Source organism: Oreochromis aureus, linkage group 14 (genome assembly GCF_013358895.1).
Source record: "Oreochromis aureus strain Israel breed Guangdong linkage group 14, ZZ_aureus, whole genome shotgun sequence".
Taxonomy (NCBI): Eukaryota; Metazoa; Chordata; class Actinopteri; order Cichliformes; family Cichlidae; genus Oreochromis; species Oreochromis aureus.
This window is the reverse complement of record NC_052955.1, coordinates 29,956,290-29,972,857: the sequence shown is the minus strand read 5'-3', so window position 1 is coordinate 29,972,857 and position 16,568 is coordinate 29,956,290. Positions and strand designations below refer to the sequence as shown.

Below are 16,568 nucleotides of genomic sequence, written 5' to 3'. Positions count from 1 at the left end.
TTAATTAGCTGATAAATAAATGTTGGCCACTTTCAGTTCCCGTTCTAACCTGTTCAGGTCATCAAGGCACTGAGGTTTTTATATATCGAGTTTCCTGGGATTAGAATCCTGTCTCATATTGAAATTGTTTTTCCAGTCTTAAATGTCCAACACTGTTCGCTGTAGTTGTCTTTTATGAAATAATATCCAGTTCTCATGCCAGAGTTTAGTATATAATCTGATGGCTGACTTTGCAGGGGGCAAATAAGTCCTAGGTGAGAGACCAGACAAAGAGCAATTCAGAAGACACTGGCTACAAGTCCAAGTGAAGAGTTCACCTCTAAATTCCACCATTTAAAGAGAAAATGAAGTGTTCATTCAGAAAAAACACATACTGAAACTTTCCTTTATATTGTACAGTAGATCGTATCATTGTACGATCTACTGTACAATATAAAGCCCCTTGAGGCGACTGTTTTTGTGATTTGGTGCTATATAAATAAAATTGAATTGAATTAAAGACTTTAATGCAGAGAACCACGTCTGTGTTACCAAATCATGTGTTTTATTAGTGTTGAGTCAGCAACATTTGACAGGAGGTTATGTTAGTGAGAATGAAACAAGTCAATCACATCTAGTGGAAGAGAAAGAATGAACACACCTTCTGATTGAGCTTCTACAGTAGCTGTCAGAAAGTATATTTGGAGTATTCAGATAATTCTGCAGACACGTGTTACAGTGTTAAATCCAATGTTAAATACCAATTTGGATTCAAGGAAAATAATGATTTTATAACAATTAAAGGGTCAGACTAAAGAAAGCAACACAGTATAGTGTAAGTCAGTATCCTTCTGCTTAACAGTGCTGAAGGTGAGGTCACTTTAAGAAAACCCTCAGAGTCCCAGAGCTTCTTTCTTCACGCTGCAACCCAGCAGGACATTTCCAGCATCCACACACTCTGACACACACGGTGCTAAAAACACAAAACACACGATTATAGAAATTGATATGGGGGGAAAAGCTGACTATAGCATTTTATTTTCATTGTGATGATTACTACCTTTGTGAGCTTGGAGCCATGAGGCAGCCTTCACAGCCAGAAGCTCCCACTCGTCCTTTGCATCCATCTTGAAGCCATGAAGCCAGATCAGTGCCAGGATGGTGGCCCACACTTCACTGCTGGCCTAATTCATCAAGTGAAAGACAATCAGATAAAACAGGAAACATGAAAATCATCATCTTAATTTCTGCAAATAATATAATAATATAAATGTAAAATAAGACAGTGATAGACTTTAAGAACTTTTGATGATGAAAATGATTTCTGCTGCTTTGTGGTTACTGGACAATATCAGACTTTAGTGCAGCTCAGTGGTTGCTCATGAGTGTGAGTGTCTGATATACAGATGCTTATGTTCATGCAACAAGAAGGCCTACAGTTAGTCTGACTTTATTTCTATTTGTTTTATGTTGTGTTGTAATTGTAGTTTTCATTCAGATCATGCTATGGAATTTGTTATACAATATCTTACATTTGTGTTACTATTTCAACAGCCAAAGCAACAGCCCACCTTTTCAGGCTTTGACTTTTCCACCTCCTCGTCGGTCTTTCCCAGTGCAGCAGCCAGAGCTGGATCAAGCAGCCAGCAGCCAGACGCCTCCTGCAGGGAGACTAACTGCAGCAAAGGGTCTCTGGGTGGCTGTTCGGGCACAGCAGCTGGAAAATCTAAGATGAAATAAAAACAAAACCTGATTATGATGCTAGATGAGACAACATAAAGTGTATATGACTAACCAATGCACAAACCATTACACCTGAAACTGTTATAAATAAAGCCTTATTTGATTCATTTGAATATCTGTCAAAAATGTAACGTTAAATATAATTACCAAAGCAATTCATGTGACAAATTGTGTATTTACAACAGCCTAAAAACGGACAACACCACACACCCCAGCATTAGACTTTGCGAACTGAACAGGCGGAAGTTAGTTGGATTTTAATGAATAACTTTTGAAAGTAATCAACCTGATCAGATGAATACTGACGAAATGATGTTATATAAGGTCTTGTTCTCATGCTTTATAATAAAAATATGTGGCCAATATGCTAAATCCAAGAGGTCAGAAGACAGTAAAGCAAAGAAAACTTAATAACAGTAAATCCTCGCTTTTATCTGTTTTATTATTTAATTATTATTGTTTTATTATTAAGGGTCCTAAAAGAGTGTGCAGACCAGCTGGCTGGGGTCTTCACTAAGATCTTCAACACTTCACTGTCCCAGTCCTGCATCCCACCGTGCCTAAAGTCAGCCACAATTGTCCCACTGCCAAAGCGTACTAACATTAGCAGCCTCAACGACTACCGACCAGTTGCTCTAACACCTGTTATAATGAAGTGCTTTGAGAAACTGGTCCGACGTCACATCATGTCCTGCCTGCCACCCACACTCGACCCGCTCCAGTTCGCATACAGAGCTAACAGATCAACTGAAGATGCCATTGCTACAACGCTCCACACCACCATCTCTCACCTGGAAGTGCAGGGCCGTTACGCCAGGCTGCTCTTTGTTGACTTTAGCTCTGCTTTCAATACGATACTGCCGGACAGACTAATAGTTAAACTGCTGGAAATCGGACTTCCTTCTACCACCTGCTGCTGGATCAGAGACTTCCTCTTAGATCATGTACAGAGAGTTAGAGTGGGGCCTCATCTTTCCTCAGCCCTCAGCCTCAACACCGGCTCTCCACAAGGCTGTGTACTGAGTCCCCTACTGTACACTCTGTACACACATGACTGTGTTAGTACCCACCCAGACAACGCAGTCATCAAGTTTGCAGATGATACCACCGTGGTGGGGCTCATCTCAGGGGGAGATGAGACGGCATACAGAGCTGAAGTTCAGAGGCTGTCAGATTGGTGCGTAGATAACAACCTGGACCTCAATACCACCAAGACAAAAGTCGACTTCAGAAGGAGGAAGTCTGAGCTGCAGCCTGTCAGCATCAACGGGGAGTGCGTGGAAAAGTTCTCCAAGTTTCTGGGTGTGTACATAGACACAGACCTCCAATGGAGCTCTAACACCTCTGCGGTTTTAAAGAAGGCCCAACAGCGTCTCCACTTTCTGAGAATCCTCAGAAAAATGGACCTGAAGAAGGAGCTGCTGACCGTCTTCTACCGCTGCTCCATTGAAAGTGTGCTGACATATTGCATCAGTGTATGGTTTTCCAGCTGCACCACAGCACACAGAAAGGCACTCCAGAGGGTCATTAATATGGCCCAAAAAATCATTGGACATCCTCTTCCCTCCCTGAAGGACCTGTACAGCACTTGCTGTCTCAAGAGGGCACGCAGCATCCTACGGGACTGTAAACACCCAGGACACCGGGTGTTTAAGCTGCTGCAGTCTGGCAGGAGGTTCAGGCTGCTGAGGTCCCGAACAAACAGACTCAAGGACAGCTTTTACAACAGGGCAATAGCCCTGATCAATGCAAATAGCTGACCTGATTGGCTACCTGCCTGGACTTTTTTGGGGGGGAGGTAACAACGGTAAAAACAATAACAATAACAATATTTATATTCATCACAAGGTGCAACAATAATTAATGTGCAATAATAACAATGTGCAATACACATACACTTATTCTTCAATTTTTTTTTATTACTAAGTTAATATACTGTGTTGTGTTGTTTGTGTTGCGTTGTGATGTGTCGTATTGTGTCGTGTGTTGTGTTATATGTAGTGCCGACGTAGGACAGTTTTCCAATTTCATTGTACTACTGCACTATGTATGACTGTGCAGTGACAGTAAAGAGTTATCTTATCTTATTACAATATTAGACTAATAAATTATTCAGCAGGAGAAAAGTGGATCTTCTGTCAAAAAAGGCATAAAGTAGAAGCAACTGCTACCACCACCAGCAGCTTAACAGCTCAACATTGCTCATTTGCTGTTGTAGGTTACTGTATATGTCACGTATTCTCAAGATTGCTGTACCAATTTCTACATCCAGTAGCTAATGTATTGATATATAGGGTGCCTTGTCCTTGAATTTTATATACTGTGACTGTCGTCTGTCTTAAACTACACTAATAACAGTTAATCACTGAAATCGCATCCATCTTTTTGCACTTTAATAAATATAGTGAGGTATTTTTGCCCAGAGGCACTGCATAATCACTCTGTGATTAAATCTGTCTCAGTTAAGGTAAATGACTGCAGAGAAAGCATGAGGTTATTTCTGTAGACTCAACATTCTTCTGTCCAAATGGACTCTGCCGTATGTGTCCATGCAAGATGACTGCAGCATGGAAATACAAAAGATGTTTTGCTCTGAAATTCTCAGTCTTACACAAGGCACTCCTGTGGCTGGTTATTTAGGGGTTAAAATGACCATAGCTTACCCTGGCATTCCTCACAATATCTTCAAGGTAAAGTATGTTGACCAATATCAGTTAAGGTAAAGTGCATCTGGAGTGACAGTGGGCTGGGGAACAGCTAAAACCCATCCACTCAAAAATCAAAACGATTGTGATGTTCTCAGTGCAGTCATCCAGGCGTGAGTTGCAGCACTTTTTGGGGATGGAAGGTTAGTGCAGAGGTTTCTGTTTCCACTGTCACTTACTGTATTTACACAAAACACACATCTTTGTTTCTTTTCTGTTTAGTGTTTCACTTACCTTGTGAAGCTTCTGATGAAAAACGTTCTAGATAAACAAAGAGAAGAAATAAAGACATTACAACAAATCTTTATTATTATGAACTTGTTAAAATGTAAAGTTTTTAAAAATGCAACTTTTTACACACTGACTTAGAGCACATTACAAGTGTTTAAAACGAGTGAGTCATTTAAAACTATAATTAAAAATCACAAAAAATACAACTTTGAATATTAATGTTGGAACTGTATCCTCGCCCAGAAATTAAAATTCATGGTTTGAAAAAAAAAAAGACTATGTGTATATATATATATATATATATATATATATATATATATATATATATATATATATATATATATATATATATATATATATATATATATATATATATAGATATAGATATAGATATATATATATATACTGCAACGGCCCAGTGTTATAGTTGTAAGTAGTCGTAGTACTAGCACACTCTAAACGCTAAAATTGACATTTACTTAAAATTTTTGAGGCAACACTTTTACACTTAAAAATATTGAGTAGATTGGAAACCAGTCAAATCTGTTCAATATACTTGATCTATTGAATAAATAAAGCTTAAACATATTAAGTTGAAATGAATAATTGTAGTTGTTACATAAACATGAAAAAATTGAGTAAATAACACTGACATGCTTGGTCAATGTAACTGAAATACAGATGGTCAGTTAATCCAAAATTTTCTTCCATTTACTTAATATTGTAAACTGAACGTAATCAAAATTGTACTTAATATTAAATATGGTAACTGGCCTGTATTTGTATAGCGCTTTACTTAGTCCCTAAGGACCCCAAAGAGCTTTACACTACATTCAGTCATCCACCCATTCACACACACATTCACACACTGGTGATGGCAAGCTACATTGCAGCCACAGCTGCCCCGGGGCGCACTGCCAGAGGCGAGGCTGCCGGACACTGGCGCACCAGGAACGAGTCCGACTTATTACCGGCTAGGAGGAGCAAGCTCTTGCAGCAGTTTCATAAGGATCGAATGGCCCGTAATATTGGGCCAGACACCCCATACTCCCAAAGCTCCCCCCACAGGCACACGACACTTAGAGGGACACGGTCGAATGCCTTCTCCAAGTCCACAAAACACATGTAGATTGGTTAGGCAAACTCCCATGCACACTCAAGTATCCTTGAGAGGATAATGAGCACTGGTCCAGTGTTCTACAACCAGGACGAAAACTGCATTGTTCCATTGTTAAAACAGAAATGTGTTGGTTTGCATCTGTGTTTTTGAAAATGCATGAAGATAAAGATGTTGTTCTGCCATTTAATTTTTACTTACTTTTATGCAGACGATCACCAACTGTGAAGTAAAAACAAAAAAGAAAGAAAGAAAAGGGAGTCAAGATATTTCATAAGAATTTGTTAAAGAGGACAATTAATGGACTGACTTTTATTTATTTATTTGGATGAAATACAAATACTGCAAATAGTATTTAAAATGTCCGATATCTTCCTCCATTCAGTCTGGTTGTTCCGTTTTCATGTCCTAACTCTTCAGTCATTACACAACTTGTTACTCTCACCTCCCTGACTCGTCTGCCAGTAGTTTCCTCACCACTCCTCGCCTGCATCCTGTTCTCTGATTGGTTGCTGAAGTATTTCTACCAGTTGCTCACCATCCTCGATTTGCACAATTGCCTGTTTCCATTGTTTTCTAGTCTTAAGCTTTTTCCTGTTAGTTCTTTTCCTATTACTTGTCCATCCTGTCTGCCACATGTTTGATTTAGCATTTAAGACGAGATGATTTGAAAACAAAATATAAATGAAGCTAGTGGATTCTGATTTTACTGCAGTACCTTACAGCTCATTATAAGTAGTCTTTCACGTCTATGTGGTGTTCAATAATATTCGGAATATATCAAAATGTTGTAAAAGTTCAACCTTCTTCAGTCACCACTTTAAGATACTCTCTGTTAATATGTTAATAATGGCAAACAAAAAAATACAGACGAAGCATTTTACTTTCAACATTTCAGATGTTCAAAGAGAAATGTGTCGGTTTGTTTACATTTATTTTTAAACATATGTGCTGTTCTGCCATCCAGCTTTTACTTATACTTACCCCACCGACTAAACTTCTGCAAGATACCAACTGTGAAGTCAAGAGTTAAAAAAAATAAATTAGGCTTAAAACATTTAAGAAGAATTTGCTAAAATAACAACAAAAGTACAGATTTTTAATATTACTGTGGTGAAATATAAATACAACACAAATATTACAAACAGTATTTTAGGTTTATTTTAGCAGTCTAGTTTTTACATCCTGCGAGGACCTGTAACTCATTCAGAATTTACATTCCCAAATACCTTAAGAAGGCAAGTGGAGATAATGTCCCCAACTAATAAAAGCAAAATAGTTTACATAAAATGTAAAACACAATTTCATTTATTTGGACTTTTGACGTATCATAATCTTATTTGTGTTATTTTATAGCTCTGAAGTCCTGAATGTTGTAAATGTAGGAAATAGTAAACACAGTCAAATCCTTCTATGAATAAGTGTAATCAAACTTTTGACACATAATGCAAATTCTTTCTTCTACTCTCACTTATTGTTGCACACTCGTAGTATACAATAAATAATCTAAAATACTGGATTCTGATATTATGTGGTGCCTCAGTTTTATATATAAAACAAGTTAAAACAGAAATATGTTGGTTTCTGTGCCTTTATTTGCAAGGCTGTGTATGTGTGTGTTGATTTGTCATTCAGATTTTACTTACTCATAGGCAATGGAGCACTCTTCATCATTTTGCCTACAATGAAGTCAAGCCCAAAAAAAAGAAAAAGTCAGATTTTGCTGGTATTTGAAGTATAACAGCACTAAGTTGATGTTATTTTGGTGATATAACACAAAGGCAAATACTACAGTTGGGTATTAGAGCTTCCTCTTTTCAGTCTGGCTGTTCTGTTTTCATTTTCTAACTCTTGTGTCATTTCAAGACTTTTCCCTTTCACAGTTCTCTCATCTCTAATTGGTCAATGCAGTATTTATACGACTTGCTCACTACACTCTTTCTTTTTGGTCAGATTTGTCAGATTACCAAGTTTTATTGTTCAACAGTATTTCGTTTTTTTCCCCGAGTTTATCTTGATTCCTTGAATCATGTGTTTAGTAGTATATATCATGTTTTGTTTAACTGCCATCCCTTTTAAGGAGTCATACTTTCGGATCCACTGAGCTGACTCTAGTATATTCTGCTCTTCACTATATCAAAAAATTGGTATTCAAAATAAAACAAAAACCTGCTGACTGTAATAGTATAACACAGTACACTCTTATGCTTTTCTGCTCTTAACATTTTCATTGTGCTGATTTCACTCACACTCAGGTAGATGTTTAAATCTGTTAAATCTCAGGGACACAAGCATACCTCCATGCACACACACAGTTTCCATCACCTTTCATTCAGGTTTTTACTTACATGCTTTACTTACATGCTTTATTTGTAGCAGCATCGCATTCTGGACTTAAATGATATGAAACTGTAAGATGAAAAAAGGACATATGAGTTCAGGACAAGTTACTATTCATAGACATGCATAGATGTATCTTGTGCTTCCATTAATCTTATTTACTTTCTAATGCTAGTGACATGTGCTTTGGGCTCCCTGAACTACCTCTGATATTGTCCTCATCATTTTAATATTTCTTTTATTTATGATCAGCGATCTTTATCTTCAGAGTTGTGGGTGACACTTTTAGTGTTTGCTTAAAAAAAAAAAACTCACAGGGTGTTGGAAGATTTCTCTGCACAAGAGGTCCAAGAGGAGCTTTTCTTTCAGCTTATTGAAGCTTTCATTTGCTGCATCGGTCCATTCTAGTGTGTTCGAAGTAGCTCTCGAGTGGATCAACTACTGTTCCGCTGTTCGGCAAAAATTTGCTGAATCATGAAGTTAAGCCTAGGAAGGAACAAAGTGCAGCCATGTCCTTTGGTGCAGGAGCTTCAGAGATGGCAGTCAGGTGGACTGGGTGAGGACACAAGCCCTTCTTTGAAATGACCTCCGAGGTGCGTCTGCCCGAATGAACTTTTACTGGAACAGATGGGGCGACTGTGGCTCAGGGGGTTGGGAAGCGCATCTGTAACGGGAAGGTCGCCGGTTCAATCCCCGGCCTTTCTGTCTTGGTCGTTGTGTCCTTGGGCAAGACACTTATCCTACCGCCTACTGGTGTTGGCCAGAGGGGCCGATGGCGCGATATGGCAGCCTCGCCTCTGTCAGTCTGCCCCAGGGCAGCTGTGGCTACAACTGTAGCTTGCCTCCACCAGTGTGTGAATGAATAATGGCATTGTAAAGCGCTATATAAATCCAATCCATTATTATTATCTGCGGACCAACAGCCTTCAGAGGCTGGAGAACAGCCTGTAGGCATTCATTGTGTTCTTCTTTAATGCGTCCATTATTACGCTTTTATTAGGTTCACGCAGATCCACGCAAAGTCTCAAGTCGCCCTTATGGTTTCTTGCCACCACTAGAGGACTCAGCCATTCGGATGCATCCACTGGTCCAATGATGCCTGCGTGTAGTAAACCTTTCAGTTTGGCTGACACCTCTTCGCGTATGCTGAGTGGTAGATGCCTCAGTTTTTGGCGCACATATTTTACTGCATTGTTAACCTGAACTTTGTGAATGAACCCTTTAACACATCCAAGATGGCAGAAGCAGAATCATTGTTGTTCCCCATGCATGTTTGTTAATTTGCTCTTTTGCCAGGTCCTCTTTTTGGAATGTAATTTTCCATCTATAATGTTAATGTTGAGCGCTTTAATCAGGTCAAGCCCCAACAAAGGTGAACCATCTTTAACTATGTAGAATAATCCTGGCACGTTTTTGTCATCATTTGTCATCATTTGTCAGCACTCTCTTCTTCAATCTACCAAACATGAAGTCAAGACAAAGACATGAAGTCAAAGACTAAGAATTCGTCAGCTACATTTACAGTACTGACTTTTTTTTATGACTATTTTTTTTAAAATACAACTACAGTAGCTTCTCTGCTTAGGCTGCTGCCCCCGCGACCCGGCCTCGGATAAAGCGGATGAAGATGGATGGATGGATGGATGGATGGATGGAACTACAGTAGCATTTTAAATATTCATATGTTCAGTCTAGTTGTTCTGTTTTGATGAACCAACTCTTCAGGTATTTCAGAACTTGTTACTCTTACCTCCATGACATGTTTCCCAGTAAACCTGCGCCTCCTCTTCACCCACTATCAGCTCTTATTAATCACTGTAGTATTTCAATGTTTCAATTACTGTTTTTCCTCTGTGTATTTGTATTTTGATTCCTTCGAATGTGTTTAATGGCAAATGTTGTGTTTTGCTTTAACAGATCCTCTGAACTGACCCTAATATTCTGCTCAGAGTTATGTATTCCTTTTGTTCATGTACAGCTGGCTTTATCTTCAGAGCAGTGTATATCACTTTTTGCTTTTGAAAAGAAATGATTACAAGTAATGTCTAATTGTGTGAATTATTATTAACATTCATGTTTATTGTATTTTTTAAACCTCTGAACTGTTGACTTTTATAACACTAAAACAGTACTTTTGCATCTTATGGAATGTATCATTGTGCTGATGTCACTGACACTCAGCTATGGTCAATGATCAATGGTCATAAGTGCCATTCACAGAGAGTTGGGGAATGTCTGCAATCACAGCATTGCAAGATGGCGAAAGATGTACTCTTAGGCCCCCTCCTCAATTCAGAGATGGTCTTTCCCTTTTCACATAAATGGCCTCTTTGACTCCCCGCTATAACCAGCGTTCCTCCCTGTCCAGGATGTGTACCTGTAGGTGTGAATGGACTGTGGAGTCCTGGCCTGCTGAGTTAGCTCTGCTGTGTTGTACAATCCACTAAGCCAAATGTTGATGTATAACTCACGGCAACCCTCCTGGCACTTAACCACGTACAGTGTATTACTCTGTGCAAGGGGACCCAATATTTGGGGTGGACCACTTTTTGGTGTAACTTGGTTTGGGGTTTAACGCTGTGTTTAGACAAAACCTCAAAAAAAGGTCTCAGCTCCTGACACATAAGGAACCACTAAAGGTTATATCCTACGCAGCAGTTGTCCTTCTCTCCTGGATAACCTGGAGCAACCTTTAGGTGCCTTCCCAGCTTTTACAAATGACCAGTTGAGATAACCACATTTACTCAGGGTGTTCTTTATGTGATGTTCTTCTGCTTCCCTGACCGCTGTATCTATGGGGATGGTGTCCACCGTGTGTTGTAGCATCCTGATGACACCCAGTTTATCCTCCAGTGGATGATGAGAGGCAAAGCTTAAATACTGATCCATGTGTTGGTTTATGGTACACATCCATTTTTAAAAGTCCCCCATTACTGATGGTGTGGCAGAGGTGTGGTCCCTGACTCAGCTACAGGGGAGGGGTGGGGCAGTGAGCTCAAGGGAGCGGTGCCAGGGAGGCTGGAGGGACAGGTGGTGATGATTGTCCTATGGAGGCTTTTCCTTTTTATAGTGAAGCTGGAGACCAGAGAAGGAGGAGTGTGTGCGGGAAGCCAACTGGAAAGTTGGTGGACGGGGTGCCGAACTGTAAAAACCATGTGTGCAACTTCAATAAACACTCCTGAAAGTGGTCCCAGTAACAGTGTGTTGGGTCCCAGTCTTTACAGATGGAAATCTCAGTCTAAGGCTTGCCGCCCTGAGATTTGATTTTCAGCCAGGTGTCATCCGCATAGCTGAACAAATGGCTGAGAGGTGTTCTAGTACGGTGGCCCCTAGACACAAAGCACGTACAAACTGAAAGGCATGTACAAACTCAGAAGCACGTACAAACTCCAAAACACAAAAGAAGTGCTCCAGGACGCTAGGGGCAGTGTTGAGCTCAATTTTCATAATAAACGGCAAGTTTGTTGCAAACACATGGAGTTGGATACCGGCAGAAAACACCTGCAAAGATAAAACAACCACACTCATATATATTCAAATAATTAAAAAAAATGTTCATTTACCTGTTACTGCCACACACCAAATATGGTCGTTGGTACTTCCTGGCTTCTGTAGCCACTAGGTAACGAAAGCTCAACACTGCCCCTAGCGTCCTGGAGCACTTCCGTTGTGTTTTGGAGTTTGTACGTGCTTTGTCTCTAGGGGCCACCGTATTCCAAGGTGGGATAACAGAGGGTTCTTTTACACTTCCTCAATATAAAAATGGGCCGCAGTGGGTGAAAGTGGGGAACCCACGTTTCTTCCTGTAGTACTGACCCTTGTATGTGCCTCCGTATTGACAGCTTTCACCTTAAACAAAATCCAAGGAGTTCTGGATGCAGTGTGGCTGTGGTGTTTAGAGCTGTCTACCAACAGGTTGAAGACCAAAGCCAGAAACTATGAGATGTTATAGGTGGCTGAGTTGATCATACAGATAGTGGGTCTTAAAGGTACACCTGTTTATGTATCTTCTTTGAACCCTACAGACTTTGCGTAGCTTCTGCTGGGTATCACCTGTGGTCTGAGGTTGATGAGCTTTCTGGGATTTCTTTATCTGGATGATAAAGCATGCATCAAGATGTTTTTTAATAAAATTCAAAATAATAATTAAAAAAAATTAATTAAAAAGACCCTCTTGTGTCTCTCACACTCACCTTCTTGTAAAGAGAAATCCCTGTCCATTACTGAATGACAAAGAGCAGATATCATAGACAGGCACAGATGTGTGTTAGTTATACTTCCATTCAGCTTTTTACTTTCTAATGCTCTGTGGAGAACACAGTAGCACGTAGGCATCTACTTCCTCATAAAAATAAACTGGACGGGGTTCCTCATTGTTATTTTACACTTGGAAAAAAACTCACCTAGGTATGGAACCATATGTTGGAACATTGGAATATTTCTCTGGACAAGAGGTCCTTGGATCGCCTCTCCGTTGTCTTTGTTGACAGCAATGAAGGCAGTGAAAGAACTGCTCACTCCTGATTGGACACTGAGCTGCACCACCTTCTCCTTCACTCCTCCATGTTGCTCTTCTCTGTTTTCTCTCTCCTCCATCTCCAGAGAACGAATCAGAGTCCGAGCACCCAACCTGTGGACTGTTAGTCTGCAAATGAGAAGGAAAACACACAGAATTCTAATGCTTGTCATTGTTAATACTGTGTTATTATAGTATATTAGTCTACCAGTCATTTTACTGTTTTTAACACCACTGTGTCCTCTTGAGGGTCACACAGTGATGAACATGTAAAAAGGCAGCATCTGATGCAGTCAAAGCAGTCCCTCAGTTGCAGTTTAGAGTCCAGACTGGAACAACTCAGTTTATCTTTCTGTATGGACAAGTGGGGACCAAGTGAATCGTACAGTGATCTGACAAAAGAACCGATTAGCTCCTCTGATAGTGCCGTATGTTTACATTTCTTCTCATCTTGTTGGATACTGGAAGTTATTCACTCAGTCAAAGGGCGTTTACTAAAATCTCCCAAAATAATACTGGTTCCATTGGAGCATATACTAAAACATCTATAACCATAGAGACATCATGAAAAAGTTCAGAGTAAATATTTCAAGCCTTTTTTGATTTAGCTTTGTTGATTTTAGCTCTTGAAAATCAGAAAACCGGTACTTCAATAGCTTGTGACACACTGATCTCTCGCCTCCAGCCGCACATCGACTACATGAGGAGAGAGGTTAATCAGCAGATTACAAACAGCTGTGCTGCTCTTCACAGGTGGCACTGCACCTGAAACCATTCTGCTCCACCTCTCCATCCTACCAACCACACACTGTGCTGCAATTAGTTTCAATTCATGGTCATGACCCACAGAGCACTGTGCTCTACATTAAACATGTTTTACCCAGTGTCCTCTGCAGGTCTGAGACTGAAGTGCAGCTGGTTCTCAGAGGGATGACCTGCCAGACTGTACTTTAGCGTCACACAGCCCTCTGCTGCCTCTGAGCTCTGACACAGAATTACAGTGTTAGAAGTCACGTTAATTACTGTCATCAAATACCTAAACAACAACACGAGGCTGCTGCTCCTACCTGTCCAGTGAGCTGGGCATAAATCAGTGACCTCTGACCCTGGAAAAGTGCTGTGATTGGTGGAGAGAGGACAGTGACAGACACTTCCTTTGGTAAATCCCATGTGACTGAGATGTCAACCACAGCTGGCTGCAGAGCAAATCGCAGCGACTGCATCACCTGACAACAACAAGAATTAGAAAAAAATTATACATTTCTGTTTTTTTGAAATTATGTCTTCTGTCCAAATATCAACACCATGTTGCCTTTTATGATAATTGTTATGACTTATTGTCTTACTTTTGGTTGCATCCTGTCAGTCCCTGTGATGAACTGAGCGTGACCTCCTCCTTCCTTGGCCATCCCATTGATGAGAGCAGAGCTGGCCCTTCCCCAATCCCAAAGAGAAACACCTGCAATACAACAGCTGTTTTTAAACACACAGGTTTGGTATGCAGCACATGTCATCATCAATGTTCCTCTAATTTTTCACGTGTCTGAGCGAACACACAAACTCCCTGAGCGATCCCTTGGACCACTGTGAGCGACATCAGACGTGTGCACTGTGGTCGCGCCGATATCTAATCCATCCAAGTTACATAGTTTATTAAAATAATCAAATTACAGCATTTACATTTATGTTAGACTACTTTTAATTAACTGCTTTAGCCCACTTACAATGAAAATGTAAAAAATCCTGTTCATGACCTGTGTAGTATGTTAACACTATTGGAAGTAAAAATAACTTGAACTCCAATTTTGAAAACACAACTTTCTTTCTTTTTAAAAAAAGCTCTGACTTGTATTATGAGCCTGTGGTCTGGGAGAGAGTATATAATGACCAATGCTGGGCAATTAATTATATAGTTACTTCTTCAAAAAAGTAACTCAGTTTGGCAAACAACAAAGTTTTTTGCAGCTATTTATTTTTTTTAATGCAGCCAAGGCGTTTTTTTAAATAAACATTTCAAATTATTTACAGAACAATCAGCTGTTCTACATCAAATCTGATGCCACACAAATTATTTGTGCCACTCCAAAAAATAATTTCTGTCCACTATGAGATAAAGGAGAACAACAGCCTGATACCTGCAGGCCTGACAACAGGAGATGTATCACTCCTGTAACACCTGTAACATTCAGTTCTCGCCTCATTGTTCTGACACACAACAAAACTACACTACACACTAACTACACAAGATTTGCGCTAAACGTCGCAAATCTCTCACATATCAAAGCACCGCCGTCACTCCTAAAACTTCCCCCCGTTTCTTAACAACTACATGCCACGTTGCCATATCATTTTTTGATTGGTCGACATGGTACTTTTTTCGACGAATAGGAAAGGGAGAGGGGGGTGGAGTTTGTTTTTGCTCACAGGCGGAGAGTGCTTTCGAGCCTTTTTTCTTATAAAACGCCGTTTTTACCGTTTCTTCCCACAGTAAATATAAACAACGATAGTATTCAGGAAGAAAACCAAACATTGCTTATATTTTTTTATCACAACTCTGGTTTTACGTGGCCTATCAACACAATTTAAAAACTGGTATAAAGTCCACACATTTTCTGTCAATTGTTCCGTCTGTCCTGCTCACATCTCCAATGGTTGTACACGTTGTCATTAACGTGGCTTCACTCCACATCAGCCACGCCGCTTTGCCCGCTAAAAACCGGTGTCGGCACATATGACGCGCTGGCATAGCCTGTCAACGACGTTGATTAGCTGCGTATATACGAATGTGAATCGCATTATTGGCTGGATTTTGGGATAAGGTGGCGTCGTTCTAATACAATATGGGAGCAGCCAGTCACTCACTGACTAACACTGCAAAACAGAATTGTTAAAGTATTAATTTTAATTTCAATTCAGGTTAATTTTTTTTGTGCGCATCACAGATTTTTGTGCGCATCACAGATTTTCTGTGCGCAGAGACCGTGCCAGCAGTGCGCAATTGCGCGCGTGCGCAGCTTAGAGGAACATTGGTCATCATCATTTTGCTGTTTCACCTGTGGGAGCCTGAGTTCTTCTTCACCAGATCGATCACTTCTTTGGTGTTCCACACCTCTCCATCAGTAAAGACAAAGAGCTAGAGGGCAGAGTTTACATGCAAGGTCAAATTACACAAGCTAAAAGTAACACATATACACCAATCAGACATGACATTATGACCACCTGCCTAATATTGTGCTGGTCCCTCTTTTTTCTACCAAAATAGCCCTGACCCATCAAGGCATTGAGTCCACCAGATCCCTGAAGGTGACGTGATATCTGGCACCAGATCTTTTAAATGCTGTGAGTTGGGAATGGGATCTGACTTGTTTGTCCGGTAAAAGCCACAGATGCTCAACTGGATTGACATCTGTTGAATTTGGAGACCATATTTGAATCATATTTGTTTTCTGGTAGAACAAGAACACCCCACAAGGTCTGCAGATATCGTGATGAATAGATCAGTTCAATTCAATTCAATAAAACTTTATTGATCCTGAAGGTTGACCCCGAAGGAAATTGGGTTAAGGCTGCCGACCTTCGCCAGCGCCATCTTACCCTTCTGACCATACATACATTACACAAACATCACATGGGGTAGACAGGTCAGAGAGGTATAACAATGGAAAATGCACAACATGAGGAAAGATAAGGAGAAAAAAGACCTCCCCCCAGACTGAGCTCCAACAGGGAGATCAGTTTGAGAACAGAAAAAACACCTCTGCACATAGCACATGAAAAAAACTCTTAATACACCAAAGAAACACATGACAAGCAACAGGGATGGGTAAAAGGTGAGAGACAGCCAATGTAGACAGTGCATCCGGGCCTGCAGCATAAGCGCTGGTCTCCTTGATCCACCGTCAGCATCGGAAGGGAATAAGCGTCAAAGGCGTTTGGA

The 16,568-nt window shown here is 40.3% G+C and overlaps 1 pseudogene; it reads right to left on the bottom strand.

The window, feature by feature from the left end:
* Positions 1–523: 523 nt before the first annotated feature.
* The window catches only part of LOC120443669, a 24,046-nt pseudogene continuing 8,001 nt past the window's right edge, over positions 524–16,568 (bottom strand).